Consider the following 13,337-nt stretch of genomic DNA (forward strand, 5'->3'; position numbering starts at 1 on the left):
AATGTATGGGCTGAAAGCTAAAGGCCCCTGCTCTGGCATCCCTTGGGGCAGGTAGGCCTGCCACCCACATAGCCCCTGGTCTGAAATCCGCCTCACTCAGCCAGAGACCCCAAAGCAAACCAATGCCAGTAAAAGTGGTCAGAAAATGCTGCTATTTTCCATTAAGAAATGTACAAGAAAATACACACTCGAGGGAGGAGATTTTTTGACTTTTTGGGGGCAGAAACTTTTCTGCTTTTTTGATGAAAACCTGGAAAATTTTGAAAGAAACAAAACTTGCGAGGGAAAAAAAAATGTTTTTTTAAAGGCTCGATTTGATCAGAAACATTTTTTTGAATGAGAAATTTTAACCAGTTCTTAAAACATCACTAGATCCATATAAACACGGTCAGTTCCATCCCCTTGCCCTGCCGCTGCTCTGTCTGAGGCCAAGATGTTTTGATGGCATTCTGGCCAACCAGGGGTGGGTCTGAGGAACCCCTGAAGCACGATCCCAGAACCCGTTGATAGCCAAGGTCACTGGCAGATTTCCCTGCTCTGCAATCCCACCTTCACTGAGCCGTTCAGAATAACTAGCAGGATTTATATGGAATTTCTCCACCGATCCTTGTCATGGGCTTATCTGTGTCTGGCACCAATGTGGCAGGTTCCTCCTGACCGCAGATGGAAATCCTAAACCCTGATCCACTTCCCATGTTATCGTTTATTTAATTATGACTCACAAACATATAGCCACATTGAAGCTTGAGCAATGTGAGGTTGCTTTGATGCTGGGAGGAAAGGATCCTAAATACCCAACGCTGTTTGTATCTCCCCACTTGCCCACTGGCTGGTTTTCTTTACCTATTGAGGCTCAGAGCCTACCGGAAAACAGCCCTGCCTGCCTGTTGAACGGGCGCTTTGCCATCGGTTTCAGTGCCCTGACAGGTTCAGGCAAAGGGGTGAAGAGGTCGTGTGCTCATCCGGCCTGGGATCGGGGAGGCCACTGCCTAATTCTGTGTAAACCACTCCTTCCCTGAGTCACCTTGAACCTGTCAGCTGACCCCTCTTTGCCTCGTCTAGCCCGGGCGGGGCTTGCCGGGGTGAACTTCAGATCCTGTCTGCCTCCAGCAAGGGGGACTGAAAAGTGACCAGGGCCTTCGTGCATCAACCCTGCCTGGTGCACCGTCACTTGCCTGGATTCCCAGCCCAGAAGGGACTGTCTGGCCGGAGCCCAGTTTCAGGCATGCACAGCTGCCCTTCACGCTGTCTCTGCAGACGCCTGGGATTCTCTCTGCCTGCCAGGGAGCTCCCTTCCCCTCCACACCCATGTTCTAGGGCCGCTAGAATCAGTCCTGACCTAAGCTAGTCATTTTCAACACAGAAAACACAGCCACCCACAACCACTGCAGCAACCCCTTGCACTGGGAAGCGGCACCTCGAACATGACCTTGGCAGCCGGGAGCAGGATTGCAGAGCGTGGGACCGGCCCTGCAGCCCTCCCACCTCCAACTTGCCCTGTGTCCTCAGTGGCTGATCTGGGGAGAGTCTGTATCCCTGGGAGCACCCCTGGGGCTTAACAAAAACCGCAAACCAAGTTGCTTCACATTGGGCTGCTAGATAGAAACAGTCTCTGATTGTCGGGGACGTGGAGCGGCTGCAGGCCCCCTGAGCTGTGTGAATGCTCAGCACCTGTGCCCTGCATAGCTTGTGGCAGCTAGGGTTATTAAGGGGCCACATTCCTTCCAAGAGAGTTACACCAGGGATGGATCTGGCCTGAAATAGCCTGGCCAGGGATAGGAAGAATCTTTGAGTCTAACTTCCCACCGTGAGGTTCTCGTGCCTTCCTCTGAAACACCCGGCGCTGGCCCCTGCCTGAGACAGGCCACTGTCAGGGGCGCTGGGGTCTGATCCAGTGTAGCAGTCCCTAGGTTCCGGATCCTCAACTGGTGTCAATTGACCCAGTGCCGCTGAAGTCAGAGATCACGACCAGGATCTGGTCACAGGATGCTAAAGCTGATGGCAAGGGAGAGGTTATCGGCTTTTCCTGCGTCTGCTAAGCCTGTTCACCCTTCCCCGTCCCAAGCTGACCAAAGACAAAGTTTATGTAGGACCTTCACAAAACCAGTGCTGTGCCCTCGAGCACCCCCCACCGGTTCTGCAGGAAATGTAAGGAGAGACTGGAATGCTCCCAGGGGCTGTGTGCTTGCAGGGGTGGAGCTACATGCTGCTCGGAGGCAGAGAGATCTGTTTATGAGACTTTGCATTTTACAGCTGATTCCAACACCTCATTTCAAACATTCCTTTTCGTTACCTGGTGATAGGAACGGCAATGGACAGGTGCGTTCTGCTGCCCTGATTTGTCAGACGGCAGGAACACATTCTGCTCCCATGCACGGTGTTACTGACCAGTGATAGTTTGCATTTCCATGGCAACTTTCATCCAGGGATCCTCAAGCGCTTTGCAATTTGGGGCAGGGACTGGCTTTGCAATCCGCAAGCGCTTTGCGGCTCTTTGGGGCAGGGACTGGCTTTTTTGCTCTGTGTTTGTACAGCGCCTGGCGCACTGGGGTCTTGGTCCACACCTGGAACACCACGGCCGCTACTACGTGAATAAATAATACCTATTTCTAAACCAGCTGCTTCTCTGCCCTGGTCTGAGTCCCAGGATCTCCAGCCAGGGTCCCTTATGCTGACCAAGGCCAAATTGTAGCCCCACCCATCTACCTTGGATTAGCGAAATACTGGCCCCAAGTCAACGGGAGTGTTTCTGCTGGCTCCGGAGAGCACTGGCTCCAGCCCTCCGGGGACTCAGAGCTATTCTAAAGCAGTGGGATAGCAACATGGATCCTGAGCCAGGCCCTGCGCTGGAGGCAGTCCAGTGGGGGACGTCCTTGGAACGCGGTGTCAGGCCCCGGGCTACCTCCTGCTCCCCACCATCGCTGCTGCGTGTCCCCGAGAGACTTGAATACAGATTCCTGCGTCAATGTAAGATATTGTCAGAGGTGCACACAGCAACTAGCTCACTGGGGCCCAATCCCTCACTGGACCTCCGGGCCCTACTGCCGAACAAATAATATCTAAATATTCCTAATCATGCCGTGCGCCCCTGTGGAGCTGGAGACAGTTGCCCATATACTGGATGACTGCAGCCTGTCCCCTGGAGAACTGAACTATGCTTCTCCCGTAGGGAGCTGAATGTAGCTTCCTGCCCAGGGCACACAATCCCCCGACTGGTGCCACCAGGAAATCCTTTTATCCTGGACTTGTCCCTTCACACTCCAGACCTCGCAAGAAAAACAGGCTAAGCTCAGATCCACTGCTGCCCTCTAGCCCTCTGTGGGAGGAGACTGTCACAGCCGGGCTGTGCTGCTGGGAATCACAAGGACGCAGCTGTGCAGCTTAAAAACAGACCCCAAAAGGCCTTTTGCATTTGGGGATGAAGGGGAGACACTGGGCAGTAAATCTCCTCTGGGGTTGAGGAGACAGGTCTCCGTGCCCTGTGGGTCCCAGCTCCTGGCTGTGCCCAGCCGCTATGCCACGTGACTTGGCACATCACACACTCCCAGCTCGCACCTGTGTGCGTAAGGGGTTATTTTTACTTCCAGGCTGGCCACGGCCAGATTCTTTATCTTATTAAAACTTGTTCCAGGAAAGGGCTTTTTACATGAGGCTGCAGCTCCAGAAGGCAAGCGGAGTCTGTATAGAGTCAATACTGCATGGCATTAAGCACAGTGATCTGTGTTACATCCCCTGGTGGGGTCTCACTCTGCAAACACCCGTCACAGGAGTAACCCCACTGGGCGGCTTGGAGGAGAGGCTATGAGTGCTCCCCGAATCTGCATCGAAGGACCTTGAATCAGCTCGTGTGAGCAGTCCCATTGGATTCAAGGGCTTTACTCCTGAGAGAAAGGCTGGCTCACATGAGTAAGGCCACGCAGAGCACTAGAGGGGGAACACAGATTCTATTGCCAGGTCTACCACTGGCCTTTGGGTCATTGCCTTGCCCTGCCTCAGTTTTCCCCGCTGGGGATCATGCTACTGACCTCTCTTGTACAGCGCTTTGAGGCCAAGGGATAAAAAGTGCTCCCGCAGAGCCCGGGGTGATTGCTCCTCGTCATAAGGGTTCCTTAGGTCGGCCCCACCCCCTGGGGAACAGGCCAAATCAAGCGCGCAGTGGGAGCTCTCTGACACCATCGCACATCGAGTGTTTAATACGAGGATTAGCTAATTCCCCCCACACAAACACACTTCTTCAGAGCCTGCAGCTTCCAGTGAGAGGCTTTGTGACAAGCCAATTCCACCGCCCCCAAGTGAATAACCCACCCTAACAAACAATGACGCGTAACATGTGTCATCAGCAGGTCAGGCGCAGCCATTAGCCCAAAGGAAACTGAGGCACAGAGACGGGACAGGCCCGAGACCACCCGGAAAGCCACTGGCATGGGTGGGGGGGTATAGAATGCAGGACTCTCAGCTGCCCAGCTGCAGCCAGCCCATATAATACGTGTCAGACATGGAGGGTGCATGTGACGGCAACAAATTATCTGCTGGGGACAAACCACTTTGATAGAGTCACATTTTGTTCCCTAACGATTCTCCTTTCTGGGCCCCTCTGCAGCAAAGACACACACATAAGGGCCAAGCTCCTCAGCTGGAGGAAATCCAGATAGCTCTCCTGACACCAGCTGAGCCGCGCTGATTTGCACCACCTCAGGATCTGGCCCCAGGCCCTGACGAAAGTCCTGTTACGCCACTGTTTGACGGGACCTCTGGGTTACTGCCAGTCCTGGTGGTTTCTGCCCCAGCGAGGTTAAGGAAGGAAAAGGAGTGGGGGCATTCAGACCTGCAAGTCAACATCAGTTCAATTCTACCTTAAATGGTCCCTTGTTTTTCCTTCTGACTATTCCTCCTTAAAACCTGGGGGCTGAGGGCTTCTGTGAAAGGGCAGGGCTGGAGGAGGCAGAAACACAGCCCACTTGGAGCCAGGGGAGAGTTTTTCTTCAACAAACATTGTCTTTCAGTGCAAACTGAATTCACAGCCCTACTCAGCTGTTAGCCAGAGCTCAGGCCCCTCCGCCTGATGGCCCAAAAGCTGCAAGGGTTTCGAGCTGGGATCTCATCGCAGCAAAGGAGCACCAGGCAGTAACCTTTGCTGGGAGTTCCCTGAAAGGTGCTTTTCAACGTATCAATACACTGGCGGGGAAAATCAGCAAATGCTCCCTGGTCCTGACACGCATCAGGTCAATTTCTCCTGTCCGAGACCGTGACCCTCCCCTCCAGCCAGTGAGCGAGGTCTCGGCGCGTGGCAAGGAAGAGGAAATCCAGCCTCCTCCAAGGGCCTGGCGAGGCTGCCAGGCCAAGAACCGATCACCCCTGGAGGTTTTGCCAGGCAAATTCCAGCTTCACAGCACAAAGTCATCTGACGGGCTTCGAGGCCAGCTCAGCTCCAGGACCAACCCCTCCCCTCCCCAAGAGAAAGGAGTAAATAAAAACCAGGCAACCAGGGAATTGTCCCCCAAGACACAAAGGCACCACGCCAAGCGGGTTGCATAAAACAGAAGCTGCTTTAATTGAAACCAACACTGCAAAAAAAGAGCGGGAGGAAGGGGGGTGACCTGGGGTCTGTCATGCTGAGTGCAATTATGCAGCCGGCTGGGGACAGCCCCCTGTGCAGCACCTCGGCCTGGAGCAGGCTGCCGTGGCCCCCTGCTCCCCGATCACCCCATGGGTGGTGCAGCAGGGAGCTGAGCCAGCGCACAGGTGGTTGTAACACCCCGACTCTGCGGCCACCCAGCCTCCTGCCGCGGTGCAAGTCACGCACCGGTGAAGTGCCCCCTCCCGCTCCGTGCACTGGGCCCCACGCAGGCTCCCGGCCGCGGCCCGAGCTCGAGGCCACCCCTTGTGACACAGGCCTGGGAAGCGCTGGCCATGCAGGGAGCCGCCCAGGCTGCCCTGGCACAAACAGGCACTGGGAGCAGGGTAACCTGGAGTCACTTTTGGGACTGCAGAAGGCAAAGGGCACTGAACCCTCCCCAGAGGCCAGGGGGATGCATGACCGGGGCGGTCGCTTGTGCATTGCCCCCCTTTGAAACGATCCTGTCCAGGGCCTCTCTGGGATTTGCACAACAATTAGGAGGGGTCCCCCTCCCCCTCTGGCGTAAATGCAGTTGTTTGCACGGGGCCCTGACCTAGCTGCAGTGACCACATAGTGTATGAATGCCTTGGGACCATGTCTACACTCTGTGTGCTCCAGCCCCTGCTGCAGGCTGTCCAGGCATCCTTGTAGGATCTCCCTTGCAGCCCGTGCAAGGCTTTCCCTTTCCTCCTTCCCAAGGACGCGGGGACCCGCCCCGCTTTGGTGCAGTCTAACGCCTGCGGAGGTGGCGGGTGAGAGCTTTCCAGCAGCCTCCCCCTTGCTCTGCATTGCAGGAGCTGCCAGGCGGAGGGAATATAGGCTGGACTCCTGTTACTGGCTGTTCCTCCTAACCCACTGCCTGCCTTGGGAGAGAGCCCACATTCCTGCCTGCCGGATGCAGCAGCCTCAGAGCAGCGTCACCAGAAATTCTGGCAAACTAGAGCCCGGCTCTTGCAAAGCCTCAATTCCCGGGGTTCCCGGTGGCGTTCCAGGGAAGGGGGCTAGCCCTGGCTCAGACTCAAGCGTGTGGGTCGGTCTTTGCAGGATCGGGGCCTAGGTCGTTCCCCATCCACGCTGCTCCCAAGGCATGTCGCAGTCCCCCCATTTCGAAAGCAGATCACGGAGGAAACAGCTTCTGCATTTGGGTCTCCTGCTAGATTGCAAAAGGGTCGGGTTGGTGGTTTGGGGAAGGAAACCGGGCGTCCCGTCTCGCGTTCAGCAGCCTAGTTCGACCTGTTGCTTTGGTTTTGCAGTGGCCCTGCCCCGCAGCACTCTGGGATGGTCTGTCCTGGGCAGGGGAGGCTGAAGGAGGGGAACTACTCAGATATAGCTGCACCGTGCAAGTCCCAGTGCAGACGTCCTGCACAGGGGTAAAAACCACTGGCCCTGGGGTAAAGCCCATGTTTGTAAGTGTTTGAACAAGGGGCTGGCGCTGGGGTCCTCGCTCCGGTGCAGAGAAATCCAGGGCCTGCTTCGCCGCTGGCTTGCACAAACATTTGACATGTATGGAAAGAAACCTTATGTGGCTTCGGAGTGTACAAAAATGTGGAAAAGCTTTTATCGGTGCGGGCATGGTCGGTGCCCTTGCACTCTGCTTGTCACTGTTCCCGCATGGACGAACTCCTGGCAGGCTTTGAGGGGGAGGGGAGCCTGAGCCACTGCGGGCTGGCGGGCGGGGGTGTAGTTTATAAAATCCTGTCCTCAGGTTTTTGTGTCAGTTTTTGGGCTTTTCTCTGTAGTTTTGTGGTTTCTAGATGTGGCTCAGATCCATGCTCAGGACGCTCTCGGGAGCTTTGGTGGTTTCCTGAAAGCCCCCAGCTCCTGGAGTCATGGGCACAGGGACGAACGGCAGCAGCCCTGCCAGCCTACGTTTCCAGCCCCTGGGCTTGCAGCAGCGAGTGAGAGACACGGCCCTGAGCCCGGAAGGCGAGTGCGCGGAACGCCCCCACGGACGATTTCTGGTCTCAGGGTTCTGGGGGCTCGACTCAGGATTTCTGAACCCTTGGGGTGGGCAATGCTGCCCCGGGGTTACACTGATCCCTGCTGGAGGCCCCTTCTCACCCTTCCGCCAGGCTGCCCCTGGGCCTGCACGCTGCCCTGCCTCCCTATACATCCTTCATTCCCTCTTGACTTGCCCTGATGCCAGCTGATAACGGCTGGGTGGGGGAAGGACTTTGCCTGTTTATCCTCTTTATCTAGCCTGCACCTTCCCTCCCCCAGCCTTCCCGATTGATTGTCACCTGCTTTAATTCGATTGCAAACCCGTGGGGCAGAGACGGGGTCTCTTGTTCTCTGTTAGTACAAGGGGCCTGGATGGGGCGGGAGCTCGGACCAGAATAGACCATGCTGAAAGACTTCAGTTGGCACCTGGAGCCCCGACTCTACAGTGATGGCCAGAACCGGGCTCAGGTTCGGGGTGTCCCACACCCCACATGCCCCCGACCTCCTGAGCGCTTTGGGAAACCTCCCACGGCACCCACGGTGTTACCCTGGGGATGGATTTGGGCCCAACTTTCTCCCCCGCTGTCCGACTAACGCACTGGATGTGTTCGGTCCCTGAGGGTGATTGACAGATGCCGCTCTCCTCCTGGGAACCCCTGTGTGCGCTTCAGGATTGGGCCCCGCTGGCCGAAACAGACGCCCAGGGCCGCGCCCGCGGGCGCCGGGGAGGGACCGAGCTCTCTGCACGTTCCCATCAGGATGGGGCTTGTTGTTGTTTGTTCCTTTTCGCTCCTAAGGCCGAGGGATCTGGGCAAACCCGGAGCAGCGGCCGTGCTGGCACGGAGGCCGGGCATGTGCTCCTGGGAGTTGGCTCTGCTCCTCTGACCCAGCCTAGGGCTTGTGTTTTCCTCGCCAGCCCACGTGAGCCCAGGCGCTACCCTCCCCTTCTCCTCCTGGTGTTTTCAGCCCGCTCCCTCTGAGCGCTGTTTGTGGCGTCTGCATCACGTGGCCCAGGCATGTGAGGGCTGCTCCATTTTTAGCCACAACAACTTCCCTGCTAAACATCCCTGCTGCAGAGACATGTGCAGGGCTGGGAGAGGAGGCCAGGCACGTGGGCCTGCAGGAGCTGGGTGCTGGGTGTGCTCGCTGGCCGCCCGCAGGAAACTCCTCTCGCCGAGCAAAACACGCGGGCGCTGGTCCCTGCGGAGCAGGGCAGCCCTGTCAATAAGGCTCGGCTCAGTGCAGCCTCTTGGAGACAGTTTGCTGCAATGGAGATTTCAGCTCCGGGCTGCGAGGCGCAGAGGGAAGCGGGGAGGGGGAATTTGGCTCGGGAAGCTCTCTGCTGCAGAGGGATTGCAGTCCAGCCAAGCTGGGAGCTTTCCTTCCGCAGCGCAGTGCAAACACGGCTGCTGAGACAGGCAAAGGCTGGGGGCTGCCACCTTTTGGGGGAACAGCACGTAGGGCAGGTTAGCTGCTGTGATCGTTGGTGTCATGATCCCATGGACTGCCCAGGGCCCCCACCCCAGATCAAAGCAGTTCTGTGAGACGACAGCACATCCTCCTTTCAATAGGAATTCGTTATTTCTTTGTGCTGGGAAATGCATCGAGATCCTTCTGCCCAGCGTGAGACAGCTCCTGCCCCAGAAAGCTAATAACCTAGACAGTCAGACCCAGCCAGGAAGACTGACTCATGAGCACTTTGCTAATACCTGGGCATAGTATCCATCCATCTGCCCCCCCACTCCCAGACACATCGACCGATAGATTCAGAGATTCCCAGGCCCTACAGATGGGACCGCTGTGGTCCCTGAGTCTGACCTCCGGGGTCGCCAGGCCAGAGAACTGCCCCAAAGCAACTCCCAGGGCAGATCTTCTAGAAAAACTTCCCGTCTGGATTCCCAAATTGCCGGGAATGGAGAAACCAGCACGAGCTCAGGCAACGGTTCCGCTTGCTCTGTCTTTTCAAAGGCTCGGCACCCACCCTCCGGGCCGGGATCCCTCAAATGCAAATGCTCAGTTCAGTGGGCGTATGTTGAGTGCCCATCACCTTAGCATCCAGGCTCCAGATACCGACTTCAGTCTCGCCTGTGGGGACTTTCCTCTCCTCTGTTGTTCGGTTCTGCTGCTCTTGCTCCGATCCTTTCGTTCCTTCCTCCAGGCCTTGGAACGAAGCGAAGGGGCCAGGCAGGGGGTCCCCCTGGAGCGTCTGTGCGCCCAGAACAGGGATGGCGCAGCTACGGCAGGACCGGCAGCTCCTGTAGCCTGCTCCTGCCATCCCTAGTGGGACCCCACTCGAGCCGAGGACAACTGAGTCCGTTTGGCCCAGAGGTCAGTGCACCGAGCCTGCTGGGACACAGCTCCATTGGGCACTGGAATACCCTCACTTCCCGCGAGCTATGAAACAGCCAGCTTTGAACCAGTGACCTAGAAGGGACATGCAGCTCAGTCCCATGACAGTCCGGCATGCATCACGACATGAAGCAATGAGGGACAGTGCAGTCCTCTCCCCTTACCACTAGGCCTGACTCCTTCCCTGGGCAGGGTGTAGAACCCAGGAGTTCTGGCTCCCCGGCCCGGGCGCTGACCACTACCACACACTGTACAGCCATCGCAGCAGCCCCTCCGTGGCTGGAGCTAAGCGCCACCGGCATCCCAGTCAGCTGTCGGCCCACGGAGCGATGGGCTGATTTTTCACCCAAGCTGCCGGTCTGCCCCACGGCTCCTCCCTGCGCCGCTGGCCCCAGCCCTGCAGCTCTGTGCCTGAGGGAGGGTCACCGCACACTGGCATGCCCCCGGGCAGAGCTCAGCAGAGGACACAATGAGAGAGGCAGCACCCTGCTGGCACTAGGCAGCCTGGCACAGGAGAGACCCGCCCGAGGTTGCAGTGACCCCTGCCAGGTGACCCACTGGACTGCACATGGGTTTCACTGGCAGACCCCTGAGGGTGAGGGGGATTAATTATCCCAGCCATTCCCCCATCTGCCCACATGCCTGTTGTAACAGGCTCGGTCCATTGGCACGGCTGGAAATTTACCAGCCCAGGCGACTCCCGGAGATCTGAGCTGCGGGCACAGGCCGGGCAAAGGCAGCCAAGGATCAGCACCATCCTCGCACTGGTGCTGCCCAGTTGAGATGCCCCCGGCCACCCCTGCGAGGGAGCGTTGGGACCAGAGGCTGAGTGGGACATGGGTGGGGCAGAGCCTGGGGGGTTCACGCGACAGATCGGGACAGAGCACCGCGGCAGCTGGACCCTCGCTCTGGGCTGTGCACATGCGCAGGTCGCCGGGGCTGGAGGGCGCCTCCCACTGGCTGCTGCTCTCCAGTGCCATGAGGGTCTCACCGGGAAGCCCCCCAGGGTCCGAGGGCACCTCGGACACAAGTTTAACCTGCTGCCAGCCAGGCTAAAGGGATCCTTGTGGGGATCCCAGCTCGGCAGGGCAATGTGCTTCCCCGCCAGCGTCCCGCCGTGTCGGGGCCGGTTCCTGCACCCCTTGCCCTGACCCTGCACCGGGTGCCAAACCTGGCGCCTGTGGGTCAGCGTCTTCCCCAGGGGTAAAGGAGCCCACGGGGGAAGATCAGGGCCCCTGGAGACAGCTGAATGCAGCCAGCTCTTCCCACACCACCGGCCTGCCCCATCCAGGCTGCTGCTGAGCTTTGGAGCCACCGAGCGGCCAAATATCGAAACTGCCGCTGTAGCAGGAGCCTTTATCAGCAGCCACAGAGAGCAGGCTGGGGATGGGGCCTGCTGATGGCTCCAGCAGCATCTGGGGTGTCTGGGCTGCGAACGTCTCTGAGCCCCCTGCAAGGGGGCCTTGGGCCCCTCTCCCTCCAGCAGCCTGGCTCTCCCCAGCCCTCACTCCGCCGCTGGCTCCCTGGGCCAGCCATGGTGCTGCAGGGATCCCGCCGGAGCACAGACCCGTCCCACAGCAATGGGAGGGGGGCCCCGTCCCGCGGGTTAATCCCCTTCTCTGAGGCGGTAGCGAGGACGACAGGAGAATCCCTCTGGCATCCTGGCTGTGTCTGCCCCGGGGGGGGTCAGTCGACCTATCTACAGCGCTCGGGTCATGAAATGTGTCACAGCCCTGGGCGACGTAGCTGAGTCGATCTCATTGTTAAGTGTGGACCAGGCCTGTGTGTCTTTGGGTGAGTCACTTGGCCTCTCTGTGCCTCAGTTTCCCCCCACCTGGCAGAACTGATGACCCTGCTGAGAGGGTGGGAGGCTGCATTTGGGAACGTTCCCAAAGTACACAGAGCCTCTGTGATGGGAGGTGCTGGGGGACGGCTGCAGTTGGGACATGCTGAATGCCTGCGGCTCCCAGGGACTGGAAAGGTGGGCTTGGGCCAAAGCCCTGGACTGGGTCCCAGGGAGCCTGCCGGCCCATCGCCCTGCACCTCATCCTGTCATCCACGGCCCTGCAGACTGACCTGGCAGCATCTCACAGCCCTTTGCTCTGATGCAGGGCATTGGGGAACCAGCCGGGCCAAGAGGCCCGGGTGCAGTTCCTGGCTCTCCCTGACCCTGCCTGATCACTGGGCAAGTCGGGACTTCTCTAGCCCAGCCCCAAAATGGCAAGAATGATCCTTCCTTTGTCCCAACCTACTTGGGCTGTGAGCTCTCGCTGCAGCACCCAGCACAACGGGGCCTCAATGTCAGTAGCTGCCGAGAATCAGGTCCTTTTACTTAACTGCCCAGAACATCTCCAGAGATTGGGCTGTTGTTCCCAGGCATGTCCCAGGTTTGCCTGCCAAGAACTTCCAGTGGCTTATTCCATGGAAATCCTCTGGCTGTTAGGCAGGCGGCACTGATGGATGGGATTTACCTGCAGTAAGAGAGGCCAGTGGGAACTAATTAGCAGATTAATAGCTGTGTAAGGCTGACGGGCCCATTCTGATCAGCTCATCTGACCTCCTGCATAGCCCACGCCATCAACTTTCCCCCAGGATCACTGCAGCAAGCCCATCTCTTGTTTGGGCTGGACCGTGACTGCAGTCTCGAGTCAATGACTCCAGGAGCTGGAAACCCCACCATGTCCCTGGCCGATTCATTCCCCTCGCTATTAAAAATGGGCACCTCATTTCTGATCTTGCTTTAGCTGCCAGCCGCAGGAAGTCTGGCGGCCTTGGTCTGCTCCATGAGAGAGTCCTTCCCTCTATGAACTCTCTTTCCTGGGTCGCTTCTTACACAGCGCGCTCAGGTCACCCCTGAACCTTCTCTTGCATAAACCGAATTGCCCGAGCAACTGGCTTTGTTACTGTTATGATCGGACCAAATTCTCTGCTGGCATAGCTGTTGACTTCAGTGGGTTACACAAGCAGGGAATTTCACCCGTTATTACTGGGGTTGATGCCTATGTAGCGTTGTTAACACCCACCTCCCATGAGATTGGGTGGCTCCTTTTCCCGTTGAGCTGCTCGTTCAGCTCCCCACGAGGGGAGGCAGGGTGTGGGTGTTCAGTGCCCTGCGTGAAATGAGTTTGGCAGGCCTCAGCGGGGTTCCCAGTGGGGTAGGCCTCCCTGGCCCTATTCATTCAGCAGAGGGGCCAAGAGTTGAGGCTGAACTTTTCTCCAACCCCTGGGGGCGCAGGGTCTCTCCAGGTCAAGGTTGGGGGCGAGCAATGCCTGACTTATTCCTGTCTTGGCTTTAAGCTGACTAGTCCTCCGGCTGCAGGGAGTCAAGTAACCGCGTGGCTCAAGGGAGCACCACCCCTGTGCCTGGAGCGTGAGTCCTGCTCTTTGAGGGAGAAACTATTTGGGGTTTGTACAGCACCTAGCACACTGG

Source organism: Eretmochelys imbricata, chromosome 27 (genome assembly GCF_965152235.1).
Source record: "Eretmochelys imbricata isolate rEreImb1 chromosome 27, rEreImb1.hap1, whole genome shotgun sequence".
In the NCBI taxonomy this organism is placed as follows: domain Eukaryota; kingdom Metazoa; phylum Chordata; order Testudines; family Cheloniidae; genus Eretmochelys; species Eretmochelys imbricata.